Raw genomic sequence first — 19,973 nt, forward strand, 5'->3', positions numbered from 1 at the left:
ATCGTCCACATTCCCATCCGTTCCGCCTATGCCGTAGAGCTAGCATCCCAGCTACCAACGAAAGCCTTCATGCTGCTACCACGCAAAGTTGCACCCACCAGAGCAAACAGTGTTCTGAACCGACCCTCTTCACTTTGGCAGTTAGCAATCATTTGAAAATCGCAGTCAAAATTCTTCTCACCCATATATTTGTTCATTTTTGTAACGATTGACGGTTACACACCCCTGCAAAGATGGTGCTCGCTTCCTTTCCGGCAGGTAATATAAGGCAGGAAGCATAGTGCGCTAGGTGAGTGGACCAGGCTCAAAAGATGTGGCCTCGAACCGTGTATAGTGGCATCAAATTGTTGACTCAGTGTTATCTAACAAGATCTAAGCTAATAAAATGGGATAAATCCTATACCAAATATTAATAGATAAACCAATTATACCAAATATTAATAAGCAAAATACTTCATACATAGCATTGCAATACCAAACGCATAACAAAACTTCTGGACATATTTTCAACGATTTAAAAAATCATGCCAATAATCGAATTATCTTTTCGGAAATCTGGCATCAAACAATTCGTAAAAGATATGAAATGGCAAGATTTGACTTTATTTCGATTGTTACGTCCAAATCGACCTCTAATAACGCTGCCGGTTTTGCAAATTTGATGGACTCCAGAGACTAAAAAACTAAAATAGGAAACTAAAATATTATTAAATTCTTCCTAACATTTATAGTAACATGTAATGGATTGTAGAGCTATAAGAGGTAATTAAACAGATTGTCCAAAAATTAATAACATGGCTTAAGATTCGAATGGTATTTGGTATTTTTTGAAACGTAAAATAAAAAACAACTCTCGTAAAATATACTCAGCACCACGGGAAACCATTTAAATTTTTCAACTCATTTCAACGTTTCGATCAAGTTTGCCACCCGGATTTCGCTCGAAAGCACTTCTCGCGGAGTGGCGGGTGTGAGTGATATGAGGTTGTACTTGCGTTCGAGTGAAATAAAAGCAAGCTTCAACTTCTCCAGTTACACGGTGCACGCGTTCAAATTTTCACAGCCGCTGGTAAACGGTGCGATAATCAGGTTTCATTGCCAATCTTGGGCTTGATTTCGATAAAAACTCCCCAGTCAATACCGAAAGCAAATGATGCCAAAGACATCAGTCACCGTGGATGAAGTATGTACTCTCTGAAGAGCAAGACAAAGAATTTATAAATAAGTCAGCCCCTGCTATATGTATAGATATACAGCTCAGATATGATGAGTGGAGTTTATTTATAAAGGAAAATTGAGTACACAAGCCTTGAAAAAATTGAATATCACAAGAACAATGCCCTTGAAGTTACATCTCAATTCAACATCCAAGTAAATACGTAATTAAAAGTATATGAATGATATGTAACTACAGAAATATGCGGTGAAATATTTAGCAGGTGAGCTCAAAGTTATGGTAGATAGCGTTGGCTGCTGCGTTTGTGCTGGAGTTATTAAGGCTTATAGAGATGAAAATTTAAAATTACTGAAAATATGACTCCCAGGGTAAATCACCAGTATACATATCGCTATGAATAGCTGAAAATATTGCATAAACGTGACATTAGCACGATTTAGCCACTTCAAGTGTCATGTTTCATTTCATTTTCATGGCCATTATAAATTAGGTTTAATAAGTTTGTATTACCAAGGCCTTTTACTACCATCATCCTCATCACGTCATGCAGTAACCATCAATGTCTTTGCATTATTCAAATTAGCTTCATCACTATAATACTTAAATCTCACAGTATGAAAACCAAGGAAACCAATAAACATCCAGTAGCCCAGCCAGAGACCCGGCACACATCCACGCTTTTATGGAAATAATTTATTTAGATTAACTTCTAAAATATGCACCATGACTGGCTCCCCCAAGGTATCACGAAAGGAGCTCCGGTCTCTGCCTGGGCGGCATCATGGCATATGTACAATCATCAGCTCTGCGTCATGCCGACCATGGTGGTAAACGACTGCCAGGGCAATAAATGGGCAGGAGTGCACGTAAAAATACAAACCGAAAATAAGTTGGATCGATCCACCTGGAGGGATAGCCAAATTGATCAAAATAATTGTCGAACAAATTGACAATTTCAAAGTACGACAACATTTTTTGCCAATATGAACACACGTGGAATTTGTTTGCCGCATCGTGTAGGCGAGAATAGAGTATTTGTGCATATCTTGACAGAATAGATATTTGCACGGATGGAGACGCATGGTACGGTACCTTAGCATCAACCATTCTGAAACCTTTACCGTAGAGTTTCCATCCCGGGACATCCCGGGACAAAAAATCCCGGGATTTAGGAAAATTCGGGATTTCCCGATTCCCGGGATATTATTTTTGAAATCCCGAAAATCCCGGGATACCCGGGACAAAAAATTCTGTTTCATTTCCAGTTCGCAAACAGTGTTATTTTTCTTCTTATAAAAGTTACTTATTTTGAACGCGAAACCCAACTTAGGTGATAATTATATTATATTTTTATACCTCCCATCAGACATGATATTTTTTCCAATTTGGTAGGCTCAGGCATGTATACGGAGCCAAGGTTCTTTGTGATGCACAATCGATATCATCTTATTATTAAATTAGTAAGAGAGGAACAGACATGAACATATCGGAGATAGTTACTAGAACACCTTCACAAAAAATTAGATTCCCCTATACCACTCAATGGAGGGCTACTGACTGATACTTTTTCCAGCAGCTACAGCTCTCTATTAATTAAACGACAAGTATCTACAGTACAAGATCAGCTACATCTATTTGGCGCCTGCTTCCTACCCATCTCCCGCCTACAGCGAGGTTGTGTTTGTGTACACTAGCTGATATTCGCCTTGCTAATCTTCTCGCGCCGCCCAGTCAGTCTTCCTGAGCTTCTTGCCTCCAAAACAATTTTTGATCCAATTCATGTTCTTCCGAACGACATTCGTACAACAAACTTTCCAGCACATGCACAAGTACAAGTGATCCGACCCCGATGCTCTGTGATAACGATAAATTAACGATTAACATCAAGATTAGGAAGCGATCTGTTCAAGATTAGGAAGAGCTGCAGCTCTTAGCAAAAGTATCAATTAGTAGCCTGCCATGGGTTGGAGGATACTCTAGTATTCTGTTTTCTTTGTGAGAGGGTTCCCATATCTCCAATAGGCTATGGGCCCAGTACGATTCTAATGGGCATCTTCCGTCTTTCGTCACTAGGGTATTGATTGCAATCCCAACAACTGTCTAAACCAAATGCATATTCAAAACAATGCAAACAGTCAAGCCGACTTCAACCCCCAGCGAACCCTTCTTCTCGGACTCGGCGATCGTATATTCCAAAAGGGTACTCTACCTTCCGAGAAAAACGTGAATATTATTTACTTCTTGAAGTGGTTATTTTTTTTTCGAAAGAATCAGTTCAAATTAGAATTGAATTAAGTTCCAATTTGAAATCTGTATTATCTGGCCTTTCTAAAATATGAACTTTACCCCTGAACATTGAATAAAATCGCTTTTAAATCAAAAAATAAGTTTTCTAAGGAAACATCGAAAAATCCCGGGATCCCGGGATTTCCCGGTATGTACGAACAAGTTCATCCCGAATCCCGGGACAACGAAAATGGCCGGGAAATGGAAACTCTACTTTACCGTTTTCCATTTATATTTCCACCCGATACCTTTGACGCAAGTACCGTTTTGATTCACATTACGGACGCTTAAGCACCTTCTTTGAAGGTTTTTGTACCACAATCAAATTAGAAAATTTTATAAATTAATTATATCCATTTGAAAGCAAAAAAATAGATCACTAAAATGAACAGTTAATGATCCTATTTTATTAATTGTAACTGTCAAAACTGAACGCTTTTTTCAGTCATATTTCGTGTCTAATGTCGAATATGCTGTGCAAATAATCCGAATACTATGTTTCACATTCCAAATAGTATTAATTAGCCGAGCAGTACAAATTTACCACATAGATCACAGTCATATATATATATATATATGACCAGATCAAGTCACAGTTTGGTTGCTACAACTAGATTCACTTGACTTGTGCTGCTTGGCCATTTTTTTTTTTGAAAATTGAAAAGATCAAACGTGTTTGAAATTAATAATCATATTATTGATTCCGAAAAATCATACATAACATTTCGATGGAATATTACCAATTCATCTCCGTATCAAAACGATTTTTCATACCATGGGTTTGTCCAGGATTGATTCAAAGCAAGCAGTATGTTCCTTCCTTGAATTCGGATGTATAGAATATGGGTTGCATATATAAAAAGGGTTTTTGGGTTTTGATTTTCATTATATCGAAAGGCTGACAAAAAAGCATTGGAAATAGAATGAAATCTCGTCAATATACAAAATGTTTTGTCAACACTGGGAATAATGGGGACGTAGATACAATATCTGCAACTCAGCTGTCACCGAATTCAATTACACAGTATTCTGTTTTTACTCGATTTTTTTGGCTCGCATTTTTTATTGTGTAACTTAAATATATCACCAAAATCTTTGCAACAAGTTTAAGAAAATCCGGAACAAATCAAAGCAAAATCACATGATAATTAATATGTGCTAAACATTTAGGATGAATGCAAAATTGAGAAAATGTAAATCGTGTAAAAACAGAATCTAGTGTATGTAGTGGTAATAAAACCTCTAATGCTAAATGCTCGGGTACAGTTTTTCCGAAAGATGGGGGATGTAAAGATTCCTACATTTTTCTCACCGGAAACGAGCCAGTCTCGGGTTGAAAGTCTCCCTTATAAAGACACAAAAAAAAAGATTACTACATATTCCAATATCTTGGTTTGAATCTAAAGATAAAAATAATAATGAATTACCAACTGGATTTTTGTTTTGATTTTGTTAATCCAGTTCGCCAGCCTTGAGGTTGATTGGTTCTAAACATTCTGACCCTACAGACGTTGTCCTGCACAGTAGGTTTAGTACGGGCAGCATGGACTATGCCCAAGGGCTTTACGACCCCTCCCCACAGCCTCTGCGAGCTAGGGGGCATGTCTAGGGCGTAGTGGGGTTTGGCAGTGGTCTCTGTTAAACATCTACACAAAGCTAGATGTGTCCGCAAGCAGGCCCTATCAAACCGACCGTGTGCCGCTCAAAGCGCACAGGAGCCCAGGGAGTGCCAATTGGCATGGGGAGTGTTCCTACTTCGGTAGGGAAGTACGTGTGCTGTTTCAGCACAAAGAGCGAATGATCTGCTTGTGTTGAGGCAGGAGTGTCATAGTGCGTCACCACTATTATCACCTCGAAGTACGACAGAAGTTTAAGTGTGGACTGTGCATGCTAAGGCCTGGCGTAGCGTAGTATCGTTGATTGGTCCATACATACCGCTATTGACACCTCGAGACATGCCAGTGGAGTGTTGGGGTGAGCATCCAAGTAAGTCTCAAATGGTGTGAGTTCCTGTGTGAATGATTACATTAAGTACAGCCTATCCTATAGAAGTAATGCTGGAAAGCTGTCCCGGGGGGACATTAGGGTTGGGGCCCAAGGTGGGTTTAGTGGGTGAGAGTCCCACACTCCAGTACACTGCCATGTGGTAGCTTGGCAACTACTATACGTGTGCTGGGTCGGTGCATAATACATTACTTAAGTAGAAGGTATTCTAAACCCGTCGGAATTTATTACGGCAAAACATACTTTTGCATATAAACAAAAGACGGATACATAAAAAAATGAAAGCGATCCGTAAATAACATCTGAGTGTTCCACAAAACGCTATCATAAATCCATAAAATAGTTCAGGGGATTTCATTAAGAATAATTTTTCGATCCATAGATTTTCAAAAATGTGTGGATCAATTATTATAGTTTCATTGGCCTTCTTTTCAAGCATTATGGATCACATTATCAAAATTATGGATCATATAACCAAAATTATGGATCATCATCAGGATAAAAAGCACAAATTTAAAATTCCATGGATCAAAATATAGTTTTTATGGGTCATTTCTCAAAGATTTATGGATCATTAAATTATTCTTTATGGGATCTCCCGAACTATTTTATGGATTTATGGAAGCGTTTTATGGAACATTTAGATGTTATTTACGGATCGTTTTTCATTTTTTCTGGATCCTTTTTGCACATTGAACGGTGCAAAGTAAGGGCAGCCGTTTATTACCAATAGAATTTCTTAAAGAATGAAAAAATCCATCCAATCGTTTTCATGCTTATCAGGGTTCGTAATGCTCACTCAATCTCAGGAGCACAGGATGCTCCCTCACGAAAATTTTCGGGGAGAAATCGCTTTTCGGGAAAGATAAACAGCCTGGAGAGTGATAACCATTTTTCGCTCACTTCGATTGCCGCCAAACGTTGGTTTGCTCTTTTTCTTTCATATTCGAGTCTTTTCGTGGCACCATAAATGCAAATGGTAGTAGCTTATGTGGAACAAATAACTTAACGCTTTCATACAGATAGCGTGGTGGTGTGGCTAGAGTAAGCGCATCCCCACAGTTATTATTGTTACTATTCTGGGTTCGAATCCCGGCGCGGCCATACAATTTTGTAATTGTTCTGCGATAATTCTCGCGAAAAGTGAGTGAGAGGTAAAAGTGAGGAAACGAAAAAGGATTTTCATCTAACAGGCAAGATTTTCGTTTATCTTCCCAGGCTAGTTCTGGAGAAAAGATTGATGGATGAAAGATGATCCTCAACATAAACAACGGAAAAAGATTCTCCCTTGGCCCAAAAACACCTGCTTTGGTTTCATTGAAACGAAAAGTCGAAACCCTGCTTATCACTTAACATAAATGCCATTTGGCACAACGGTCATTTGGCATAACGAACATTTGGCATAAATTTAAGCTGCAACAGAAGAGTGGGTCATTTGGCATAACTTGGAGCTGTGAAAGGGAAAGGGTTATTTGATGCATTTTGTCACATAGTGAGTGTAGGTCGAGGATATGTTCTGATAGATTTAGTTTTATGGTAGACATTTTTCGGAAGATCGGACAAACGAAATGGCAGAGATACTTCCAAGGAAGGGATAACATCCATTGATTTATTCCACGAATTATTGCCTTAGTCCGACCCAACGCCTACTTTTTAAGAAGGGATCATATCCACCTAAGCCTAATCAATGTTTAAGCACCGACAAACGATAAATCCGACGACGTAAAGGACACGTTTTATGAATGTCTTGATAAAGCCTATGGAGAGTGCCCAAAGCATGACGTGAAAATTGTTATCGGAGACGCTAACGCTCAGGTCGGTAGAGAGGACTTTTTCCGTCCCATAATTGGTAGGGAGAGCCTTCACTCCGCTACCAATTACAACGGCATAGGGCTAGTAAATCTCGCTGCTGCCAGAGGGAGGGCCATCAGTAGCACCTACTTTGCACGAAAGAATATCCGAAAGCACACCTGGCGACACCCAAATGGAGAAACTTGCAACCAGATAGACCATGTTCTGGTGGATGGGCTCCATTTCTCGGATGTTATCGATGTGCGGACATTCAGAGGTCCGAACATTGACTCTGATCACTACCTCGTTGTCAGTAAAATTCGATCACGGTTGTCAACTGAATCGAACGAAAGATCACAGCGATGCGTTACAATATCCAGCGATTGTCGGCGGAAGGGGTATCGGCTGAGTACCGCCAGAAGCTCGACGAACGGATAAGTGCAATCAACGTTAGCGACAACATCAACGATCTATGAGAGTCGATCCATGGAGCGGTGAGCACAACAGCACGAGAAGTGGTAGGCACTGCACAGAGGCGACCCAGGACGGGTTGGTTCGATATGGAGTGGCAGAGAGTGACAGAAGAAAAGAACGTTGCCAGAAGCCGGATGTTGGTATCGGGTACCCGATCGAATAGAGATCGGTACAAGGAAGCAAGAGCAGCTGAAAAACGAACCCACCGCAGGAAGAAGAAAGAATATGAAGAACAAGTGATTAGCGAGGCGCAGGAAAAAATGGAGCAGAACGATATGCGGAGGTTCTATGAGTCTGTCAATGGCGGGCGGAGAAAGACAGCGCCATCACCCGTCATGTAAAACGACCAACAAGGGAATTTGCTGTCAGATAAAATCGAAGTGGCTGCCAGGTGGAAGCAACACTTCGAGACTTTGTTGAATAGTGGAAGTGACGGTGCATCGATGAACAGAATAAATATTAGCAACGATGGGCAAGCTGTGAAGTCGCCTAAACTAGATGAGGGTAAAAAAGCTGTTAAAGAGCTGAAAAACAATAAGGTTGCGGGGAAAGACCAGCTCCCGGCTGAACTTCTCAAACATGGCAGTGAGCAGCTTTATGAAGTACTGCACCATATTATGTCGAAAATATGGGAAGACGAGGAAATGCCTGCTAGCTGGTTGGACGGCCTCATTTGCCCTCCGAGGAATAACCCTCCTTAATTCGGCGTACAAAATCTTGTCCCGTATTCTGTTCAACAGATGGAGACCGCTTGAAGAGTCCTTCGTCGGCGAATACCAAGCAGGTTCTCGTGAGGGCCGATCAACGATGGATCAAATATTTACCCAGAGACAAATCCTTGATAAATTCCGGGAGTACAACTTGCAGACACATCATCTGTTTATTGATTTCAAGGCAGCGTACGATTCAGTGAAACGGAATGAAGTATGGCAAATTATGCTTGAACATGGTTTTCCGGCGAAACTGATACGGCTGATTCGTATAACGTTGGACGGATCGAAATCAAGTGTAAGGGTTGCGGATGAAATATCGACGTCATTTGTTACCTTAGATGGATTAAAGCAGGGTGATGCACTCTCGAATCTACTGTTCAATATAGCGCTCGAGGGAGTGATTAGGAGAGCTGGTGTGCAAAGAAGCGGTAGTATTATCACAAAATCGCATATGCTCCTTGGATTTGCGGACGATATCGATATTATCGGGATTGATCGTCGTACCGTGGAAGAGGCTTTTGTGCCTTTTAAGAGGGAGACAGCGAGGATTGGACTCACGATCGATACCAGCAAAACGAAGTGTATGGTTGCTGGCAATCAACGTGGGTTCATTAGTGGTGGTGATAGCGGAATGGTGCTGGATGGTGAAAAATTTGAAGTGGTAGTGGTAGTGTGTATCTTGGAACATTAGTGACGTGCGATAATGATGTTACCCGCGAGGTGAAAAGGCATATTGCAGCTGCAAATAAGGCTTATTACCTAAGTCCCGTAGTCTGCAAACGAAAACAAAACTCGCCCTGTATACTACTCTGATTCTTCCGGTGGCTTTATACGGCCATGAACATGGACGTTAAAAGAGGCTGATCGGAGATTTTTCGGAGTGTTTGAGCGTAAGGTGCTGCGAACAAAACTCGGCGGTAACAGGAGAACGGTATCTGGCGGCATCGCATGAATCACGAGTTGTACCAGGTGTATAAAGGGCTGGATATTATTAAGCTTTTTCAACACGGCAGACTACGGTTGGCTGGTCACGTTGTTCATATGCCAGAAGAACGTCAAGCGAAGATAATATTTAGTAGAGAACCAGGAAGAGGCCGCAGGCTTTCTGCAGTTGAAGAGGACCTGAGGGCGCTCAATTTTCAGGGCGACTGGAAGCGATTGGCCCAGGATCGAGTCCAGTGGAGAAGGATACTCCATTCGGTGTAGGTTCATCGAAGAGCTGTAGCCCATCAAGTATCAAGTAAGTAATTATCATGGAAATATTTTCCGAATTCTGCTTAATTACATACAATCCGGGGTCTCCAGTAGCCTTGCGAGTAAAGGAGTAGGATTGCCAATCCGGAGATGGCAAGTTCGATTCTCGGTCCTGTCTAGGGTGTTTTCGGGTTGGAAACATTCTCGACTCCCTTGGCACAGTGTATCCATTGTACTTGCCACACAAGATACATACTCATGCAATGGTGGGCATAGAAAGCTTTCAATTAATAACTGAGGAAATGCTTAAAGAATACTAAGTTGTAAAGCAGTCCAAGCTCCAGTTGGAATGTAGAGCCATTGAAGAAGAAGAAGACATACAATCCGGGTTAAATTCTTTTGGATTGCGATATAAATAATGAACGCAGGTAATGCTTTCTTTGGATGACCGCATCCAGTCGGTATGATGCAAAGTGAGTAAACAATGCCTTCTTGAAATGGACACGTTTGCTCGGTATAAAGAAAAGAAAGGAGGTAATCCCTTCTATGAATTAACGCATCTGCCCGGTAAAGGGAAATGATTACTTTGAATAGAGGCGTCGGCACTAGAGATGGTCGGGTTTCACATTTTGCAAACCCAAACCCGGCCCGAATCCAATTTGTAAATTTTCTTCAAACCCGTACCCGACCCGAACCCGGAATAATTTTTTTTATCAAACCCGAACCCGACCCGACATAGTTTAATTATTTAATCCCACACTAAAGTTTTACCCAAACATTCAAACTAAATATTTTCTGTTTTTTTAAATCAAAGAAAATGTAAGCCCAAACAACGAACTAGCCTCACACGCGTCTGCTCGGTATAAGGCGAAGGGAGGTGTATCGCCTTCTTTGAATCGATACATCTGCCTGGTATGAGGCGATAGGAGTTGGTAATGACTTCTTTGTATGGATGCGTCTGGCCGGTATAAGGCGAAGGAAGGGGTAATGCCTTTAATAAATGGTAGCGTCTGCCCGATACAAAGGGAAGAGAGGATGTAATGCCATGTTTAAATGAATACGTTTTTTTCGGTATAAGGCGAAAGGAAGAAATAAAGGATTATTCATAAAAACGTAACAAAGTAAAGAGAGGAGATAATCCTTTCATTACATCAGGCTCATCTGCCAGATATTATAAAGGATTTGTAATGGACAATTGAAATTTTGGAAACTACTTCTACATATCCTGGGAGGCCTTCCTTAGCCATGCGGGAAGATGTGTGGTTGCTAAGCAAGACTATGTTGAAGGAGGCTGGGTTCAACTTCTGGCCGGTTTAGGCTACCCGACTAGAAGGTCATATCAAAATTATATCAACATAAGTTAATATGTTATACACAATTTTTATAACAAAATTTGTTAGAAGCATGGTGTAGGATGTTGTTAAAATATCTAAATTTCTATCAAAAATTACACTACTGGAAACAAAAAGCTATCAAATTTTGTTAGAATTTCATCATAAAAATAACATATTTTGTTAGAAATTTATAACAGAATCAGTTACAAAATATATTGTTCCTGTGCAGTTGGAAATTTTTACAGGTCGTGATAGGTCTCCAGATTGTGATCAACAATCAGAAATTTTTGTTTTTGTCTGAACAAGAATATTTTTTCAAGAACATAAAACTAACAACATTACAAATTAGGCAACATTTTCAAATTACATTAGTGCAGAGGTTCCCAAACTTTTAGATATGCGACCCACCTAGCAGAATTCTATATTGCTCGCGACCCACCAAGTACCAAATGCATTGATTTTGTAAAATTAGATAAAAATGAGTTCGCGTTAGATTGGACAAATTATAATAAATAGCTTCATTGTATTTGCATTTATATTCATCATTTTATTGGCCAAAAATTCGTCAATTTTTTGGATTGGATGTGGGCTGGATTTGGATGGAATTTGAATTGAATTTGTGTTACATTTGAATTGGATTTGAAATTTATTCAGATTGATTTTGAATTGGATTTCGATTTGATTTGGATTGGATTTAGATTGGATTTGAATTAGATTTGGATTGGATTTGAATTAGATATGGATTGGATTTAAAATAGGTTTGGATTTGATTTAGATCGGATTCGAATTGTCTTAGAGTAAAATCAGCAGTGATTCAACATTATTTTTTCCAGCAACTGTTCTAGATTCAGTTTTTATACCAGTCAACTGTAAAAAAAATAAAACTGGTATAACGCTCCGTTCTATTTTCTGCAGATTTGAACCACGATTGAATCACGACTGACGAGTTCGGTGGTCTAGTGGCTACCGCTTCTGCCTTATAAGCAGGAGGTTGTGGGTTCAATTCCAGGATCGTCCCTTTCCTACTTTGTATTTCTATCTTAGTTCTTTCCGTGTTTCACGTTCTACCAAAACGATTCCTACTGTTACCTTCCACGCAATCCCAAAACCTCCTGTGGCACCTATGAGAGGTCGTAGAGTTCTCTGCATCTTTCTTAAGTAGGTGTCCAACAAACCATCCTTCCCCTTCCTCAGCATTCGCAAGGACGTGGCCAGGACAGATCTCGAATATTGGAGAGTGCATTGCTTACATCTAAGAGATATTGATTAGCCCCAAATCAATATCTGTGGTAACGGATGAAAATGATGCTACTCTCATACAATAGTCTTGGCTTGTACCACCTACGAATTTTGTGCGAAATGCTCAATGCTAATGCTAATGCTAATTTGAACCACGATTGAATCACGGGGTTAAATTTTTTTCAATTGTTTTGGTGTATGAACACGTCATTTTATCTACGTATCAATCCACTTTCCAATTACGGCATCATTCTAACAACATAATGATTTAATTTAATTGAAAATTTGAAAAACATAAATGGAACACTGCTGGGGAAACCAGCGAGTTTGTTCTAATTTGCTCCAGGTCCTAGAATAGTGGTCGAAAATTTGGAATGAAACTGAAGCACTACTGATTTCACTCTTAGGAAACCAATTGGATTGGGTTCGGAGCTTACATTTAGATTGTATAGGACTTCTTTCTACTTGCTCAAATATCGTATAACAAAAAAAAGGCCGTTGACCTCGTCAGGTTTGTTATTCTTTAATCATCCAATCATTAGTTAGATCCTAATTCAAAATATGGAATAGATTTGTGGGACAAAATAGTAACAAAATTATGAATTAAGATTTGTCTTTCGCGACCCACCACTGAACAGCCCACGACCCCCCTGGGGGTCGCGACCCACAGTTTGGGAACTTCTGCATTAGTGTTATGTTATCCATGGCTGGGAGACTGCTACATCTATTTTAATTGCCTACTGTTGGGCAATTCGATGTTAAGCATTTTTTAGATCATATTATGATAAAATCCTGTTACAACATTTGAAAGACAATGGATACTGAGAACAAAATTGTATCAAAATAAGTTATAAATATCAGAATATGTTAAAATTGTGTTAAGTTTCTGTTATGCTCTTCTAGTCGGGTATATCCATCGAAAAAAAAAATTCGGCTTTTTAGGTATAGAAGTTTTAACTTGTTATACGAATGCAAAAAATGGTAACTTGGCTTAGAAACTTCGCAGGTGATAATTGTGGAATTGCTGAATGAACACTAAGCTATTATTATTGATATTCCGCGAAATGGTGCATTCCGCCAAAAGTCATTCGGGGAAAAGATACAAACCGCCAAGTGTCGTACCGCGACAGGTAACAAAGCGCCAAATGTTATTACGCGGAGTGTTTAACCGCAAAATAGTTCTCGACGAAATGTTATGCAATCTGAAAAATGTTTTTATAATTCGTCAATAGCATATTTTAAAGGGACAGGTGGGAAGGAATAATGCTAGTAATGCAAAGGCTTCTGAATTGTTTTGCCCACAGACATCCTAAAAATCAGCCAAAACTTATACACACCAATAGTATTGACATACTGTGGCTATAATTACAGTGTCGTCAAGAGACATAATTGGAACAGAATCATCAGTCAGTTCCATACAAATGCGCGTTGCAAACGAGACTTGTCAAACGCTTGGTGGTACTATACTAAAAGGATTCTATTTTAACAGTTACGTTTACCTTTAGCAATGTTAACTTCCATTCTGTGTCATTCACCATTCTATCAAACCGGGCATTAAGGCTCAAAGGCATTAAGGATAAAGAATGGAGAGATGTGGCCTCAAACCGTGTATTTTGACGTCAAATGGATGATCCAGTACCAACAAATTCTGCATTCTTCAGTCACCATGAGATTGTGCTTGTAATGTGCAGAAAATTTCACTCGACTAATTTTTCTATAGTGTGGTCCTTAAAAGGACTGATAATTTCCAATAATGTTTTTTTTCAGTCACTAATAGTATCAGAACGATTCAGAGATTGATGTCGAAAATTTCCTTGATCGTCAAATTTAAATACGGAAAAATTAAACCTTCTTGTATGTAAAATGGTTTGTTATCACTAACATCATACGAGAAAATGTCTACTACCAAAAATGCTACTGCCAAAAATCACCACCATGTTTTTCCACAAACATAACAAAATAACAAAAGGCGCCTTCATTGCGTCCTCTTCGATTGTGATTCTGGAAATAACTTTTCCTGTTCAATTTACTCTTACTCTCTTCTTCTCTTATGCAGAATTTTTTGAAAAGGACCGTCCACAAATAATTTAAGCTCAACAAACTAGTTTTTTAGCTGGAAAAGCTTATTTGGCACGAAATAAGCTTTTTTTTCAGCTTCAAATGTTTGTTGGGATTACCTTTTATCCATGCGTTTATCCAATCACTGACATTAACAGCAGCCAACCATCAGTCAGAAACTAGCGAGAAAACATCATTTCAGTGCTGCCGCAGGCCGATCGCGCGATGATTTCCCGATAAAGTGCAGGCAGTCAGGCCCCTACCGGTGCTGATGGTTTTCCACTGGGACCACTACCAGAGGCTTCGTTCACTTCGAAATCTTGTTCGAACTGAATATTGGAGCCACTGCTCGATTTTGATCTCTGTGCTTACGATGCGCGCTCAGGATTTGTTGGTTTGCCTATTTCTTAACTTTTTAACAATTACCTATAATAAATAATTGAAAATCTACATTTTTAGAGCAATGACACTTCCTTGATCAAACGGTCCAAAGAAAACGAAAATCCATCGAGAAATGGCTGAGATATTATTAATCAAAGTATATCATGTTTTCGTGACGCTCATCGATTTTCGCAATTGTACCCTAGTGTAGAAAACCCTTACGTTGTCCTACGTAAAAAAAATGTAAGTATAAAATACATCAAACTTCCGTGATTCGGTCACTTTCCGTAAACGAATTTTTTTCCGAATTTTTATGGAAACTTCTTCTGAATAGTCTCTGAAAATCCTTCTAAATTTCCACGAAGTTTTCGAAGTTGCACGGGCATATCTTCTAAATTTCCACGGAGGTTATGGGGAAATTCTTCTAAAATTCCAAGGAAACTTCTTCTAAAGTGCCATGGTAAATTCTTCAGGAATTACAAAGCAAATTCTTCCATTTATTATCTAGGATTCACAAGAAGCTTGACTTGATTTTAACAGGTAATTCTAATGAAATTTCACCGAAATTTTTTTTTGAGTTCTCCTGTTTTTTTACCAGTTCTGCTTAACAGCGTCAGGACTAAACATCATTCTTCAGACATATCCATCTGAAAGTTCTAAAAAAAACCTGGTTAAAAAAAAGTTAAGGAACTACTCATGAGCTTATTTCTCTGCTAATGATTTTACAAATATTTTCATATGAACTTTAACCGACTTACAGCCGTAACTCTCCGTATTTAAATAATAACCTTCCCTACGGCACTTACTGGAAAACGTTACAAACATAATTGAACCGTTTGTTTGAGAAACTGCATATGTAACATTTTTGGCCAAAATAAGATTTTTATATATTCTGAATCCTCGTCCAAAAATACGTATTCTGGCAAAAAATACGAAAAAAAAAATTTGTTCAGGAATGTATGAAAATTTTTTCGTTTGTTTGAGAAACTACATATGTCCACGAACTTTGAAGAGCAATTGTGGAATACTGCTTAGATTTTTTGCACTGAAAATGCCCCAGGGTATTGAGTTTTGCCAAAAACTATTGATCTGTATCGAAGAAATCGAAAGATTCGGTGCAAATTTGTTCAGAAAACAGTTTTTTGTTGTTTTCTCGAAATAGTATAAAATGGACTTATGCAGTTTCTCAAACAAATGATTCAATTGTTCCTAAATGAAGTAACACCTTGGGGGTTATACATACGCTAAGTGGACATGTTTTAATCGGTTGTAGCTACCTTGCTCGCCCAGCATGGACAGTAAGGGGGCTCAGAAGACACATTTTCACATTTTTGGATGCCCTGATGCTGTGGACAAAATTTCAGCCAAATCGGTCAACGTTTGGGCGGTGCTATACTTGTTGGAAGTTTATATTCAAAAATGTATGCAGAAACATCGAAAAATAGTGATTTGCAGTTGGTCGGCACAATTTACGGTGGAGAATTATGATACTCATTGAGTTCATTGATAATTGAATACAGAATGTTATGCTGAAAACCGCGAGAAGATTGAAGATATTAGCATTTTACTGAAGTAATTCTTTTGAAAGGCAAAAGAAACGAATTTTGCTCAAACTCCACTTTAGAGAAATGCTAATAACTTCCCCAGGCAAACACTAATCTTTTCGGTTTTCGGTTTTCAATATAACATTCTATGTTCCCCCTAACACCCAATCTATCCACGTTGTATATAAATTTATCATTATTCATAATTTTTGTTTTTTAAATCTTGATTTATTTACCGTATTTCAGTAAATCTAGTAAGACTACAGAGATATGTGTCAATAATTTTGTCATGGTTTTAAAGGGGATCATCGACTAAGTTATTGTTCATCCGAAGAAAAGTCTACTTTCTAAGCGATGTACGTACCATTTCTACAGGCTAAGAAGGATAGAAAATCACCAACGTGCCAACATCGTTACTGAGGCACATACTTCACTTTTGTTTCGAATCGGTCGTAAAATTGTCTTGCATAAAATAAAGAGAAAACTCCTAATTAACTTACTTTTCTAGGATCCAATTTCCGTACGGTTGCAGGACGCTCATGAAATTAAATTGATTTCGTATCCTTTATGTTTTTCACTGATGGTCGCTTCTCCGGAACGGACCAAACGATATAACATTAATCATCCGCTTCCATGTATCACATTGGGTAGTAATTGTATTTTATCGTCGTGCTTCTTCTTTCGTAGTTTTGCACGTTTTTCAGCTCAGTAACTGCTCCGACGTATGAATTTCATTTTCTTGTTATTACAATTTTATGAGATCACAAACACAAAACACAGCGGAGCACATAGGGAGTGCTCGTCGAATAAAAAACAGAAATTTTCACCTTTTTCTTTTGAGCGTTTTACATACACATCCACCTGGCTCATCTGCCAATTCTTACTCTGAATGGGTTGCAAAATATGAATGAAGCCGGCCCAAGCACTAAACACAGCAAGACGGGAAGGCTTCGCACGTAATCAGAATTTATGTGGATTATAACCGTAAGCAATCTGACGAAACAGCATTTGTAGACGGAAATTGCAAACTTTCCACGAGGGGTAACGAATTTATAACAAGATTCACTTCATATTTTCTCACATCTCCCGCTGTTGTAGTCGGCTATAATTCGATAAATTTTCTTCCTGTCTCATACCTCGTCAACCTACATCGCCAACCCACTAACGAACCTCTAACTTATCAACCATCAAGATCTTAAGGATTCGCACTGTTAAATCCCTCGTTTCCGGCTAGAGCACAAAGCACCGAAGATAGTAAGTATCTTCTAACGAATGAAGTTCAGAAATCAATAGCCGCTCCCCTCGTCGGCCACCCTCCTGGTTTCCAGACAAATGTTTGCTATGAGCAACGGCTCTTCTTCTGGCACTTCCACGAAGACCGGCCCAGTCAGAAGGGTATCCATCCAATGCGACCCTCAACGCGCACCGCACGATACTTCACACAATTTCCACAAAAAAAAGTGTTTCATCGAAGTGATGTTATTCTTACTTCTGGGCCCGCCACCCTCAGCCCGTTCAATCACACGTCATCGCCGACACCACCCATGTCGAACCACAATCCAAATCTCCAGACCCGAAGAATTTTGGCAGCTTTATGAAATGTGCTGGCTGGCCCCCATTCACCAACAACAACAAAAAATCCACTGTAACAAGATATGAGACACCAAGACCAATCTCTTACTCAGCTGGTCTTTTTTCATAAATATTCATCCGTGTGGGAAAGCACATAAACGGCAAAACAGCACTAGAAGTCAACGGGAAGAGAGAACTCCGCTAGAACGACCGCAACCGACGAACGCAGACAAGCGACTGTGCCAGCAAAGGGACTCCAAGCAAAGGTGAAGGACGAACATCAACAGCTGAAGCTAAACACACGACTGAAGACGAATGCGCCGCCGGAAAAGCTCGGTTGGATTTTCCGGTTGGCTCACACGAGCCACGAAAGGGTGGTAAAACTGGGTGGCGGTTAGAGCTTTTGGCAGCGATTTGGCACGACAAACCACGCATATAGGGTTGGACTCTCTGTTTTGGAAACAGTCGTGGGAAGAAAGACGTCGCTGAAATGAGAGAAATGTTGATGTTCATTGGGATGAATATGCTGGGGGAGCTTTTATGGAAGGTTCATCCACAACGAAGTATAAGAACAGCCGAACTAAGGAGAGAAAATAGAAGTGGTTGTAAATATGGCAGTTGATCACCAAAGCCTTTTTTTAAGGATTGTGGCTAATGGGAGCGTTGTTGTAGAAAATGTAACAACAAATTAATTCTACCTCTTATGATCGTTTCTCCCCTAACCCAAGCAAATGAGTACTACTACCACCCGGTTTGAAAAAAAACGAATATCTAATCTCATCTGCTATCTGCGTTCTGTGAAGGCAAATTCAGTTTATGCTATTTCAAGTAGTTTTTTGTTATTCAAAGTCGCAAATATAAAGTCTAAAAATGACTACAGTATGATTTCGATAATGAATTCATCACATAATACTCTTCTGAAAACCACTCTCGCGCTTCATTGAAAAGCTTTCAAAACCGAGCATCGTGGATGTTTTTGGTGAAGCAAACGCAACACTGCCACCAGCCGATCGCTCCCATAAATAAACTACACCTGCTTTATGCACAATGCTACTAACGAACGAACAGTTGTCACCTACACTAAAATTCCGAGGAGCGGGCATTTTCCGATCTATTCTCGCCGTTCCAAACTGCAGCTGTCCGTTACGACGGTAGTGAAGCATCATGAAACAAATCGCTCTCGCTCCATTATGACTGGTTGCCTTCCGGCGTACCTCCTTTACCGTGCCATTGGGTTGGGTACCAACCACCGTCAGCACGTTCACTGAACCACCAGGATGAAGCGCCTCAGTCAGTGCAAGCTAGCATTCCGTTGTTTCAACGAACGCCAAGAAGTGTAACGTAATACTACATCAGCAAGTTAAGAGGGCGAATCAAAGCAATTACATTTACTCACCGGTGAGTGTTTGTGTAGCAGGGTTTCATCATGGCCCGATAGAAAGCACACCCTCAACGGAAGTGGAACTGCTCAACTACAACGTGCGGACGATGAGTTTACGCATGTGATACACTATTTCAGTTCCTAGAAGCTCACCCAAAATGTCATCTATTAATATATCTGAACATTTCAAGCATTATCTTAGACAGTGAGGTGGTTTGCACATATATTACGCACCAAGGAAAAGAGACAAACTGCTGCCGATGGCTGGTTTCTCTTGCATGGCTCGTTAACTCGATGACAACCAGAAGCGAGGATCGTATCGTGTCCTAAGTAGCACAGGCACCCAGATGCGTCACGATAAATTTTCGCAAATTGTAATACAGGCATACCATCCGCAATATACACATGTACATGGAGACGCGTGGCTGCTCACCATTATATTTTTATGGCGAATCAATGACATAGTTTAAAATTCTATTTACATTCCTCAGAACGGTTCTCCGAAATCAATTATTTTTCGTATAATTTAACGAACTTTGGATAACCAGTCATAATGTAATTTAAATATAAAAACAGAGACTCGTTACAGACCCTCGCTGTGAAAATCAATAGACTCAATTTATTCATATTGAATACAGTCAAACCTTCACGAGTCGATATTGAAGCGACTGTCGGTTCATGGAAATATCGAGATGTGGAACAGAAAATCGTTGAAAAACTGTTCTAAGGGACCAGTAGCATAGCATAACATATCTAACCACACACTATCATGGGTTGGCTGTCGATAGGGACGTTAGATGCGCCAGAAAAACAGCCTGTGGCTTG

At 39.6% G+C, this 19,973-nt stretch overlaps 1 protein-coding gene across 2 annotated transcripts in view; it reads right to left on the bottom strand.

Annotated features, from left to right (window-relative positions):
* Positions 1-18,005, bottom strand: part of LOC134210848 (uncharacterized) — a 331,227-nt gene extending 313,222 nt beyond the window's left edge. The window contains exon 1 of one of the 2 annotated variants that reach the window (XM_062687203.1): positions 16,696-18,005. The gene's annotated coding sequence lies outside the window, so the exon portion shown is untranslated. The remainder of the gene's footprint in view (positions 1-16,695) is intronic. The other variant, XM_062687202.1, reaches the window with a different exon arrangement.
* Between the last annotated feature and the right edge of the window lie 1,968 nt (positions 18,006-19,973).

The sequence above is a fragment of the Armigeres subalbatus genome, chromosome 2 (genome assembly GCF_024139115.2).
Source record: "Armigeres subalbatus isolate Guangzhou_Male chromosome 2, GZ_Asu_2, whole genome shotgun sequence".
Classification (NCBI taxonomy): domain Eukaryota; kingdom Metazoa; phylum Arthropoda; class Insecta; order Diptera; family Culicidae; genus Armigeres; species Armigeres subalbatus.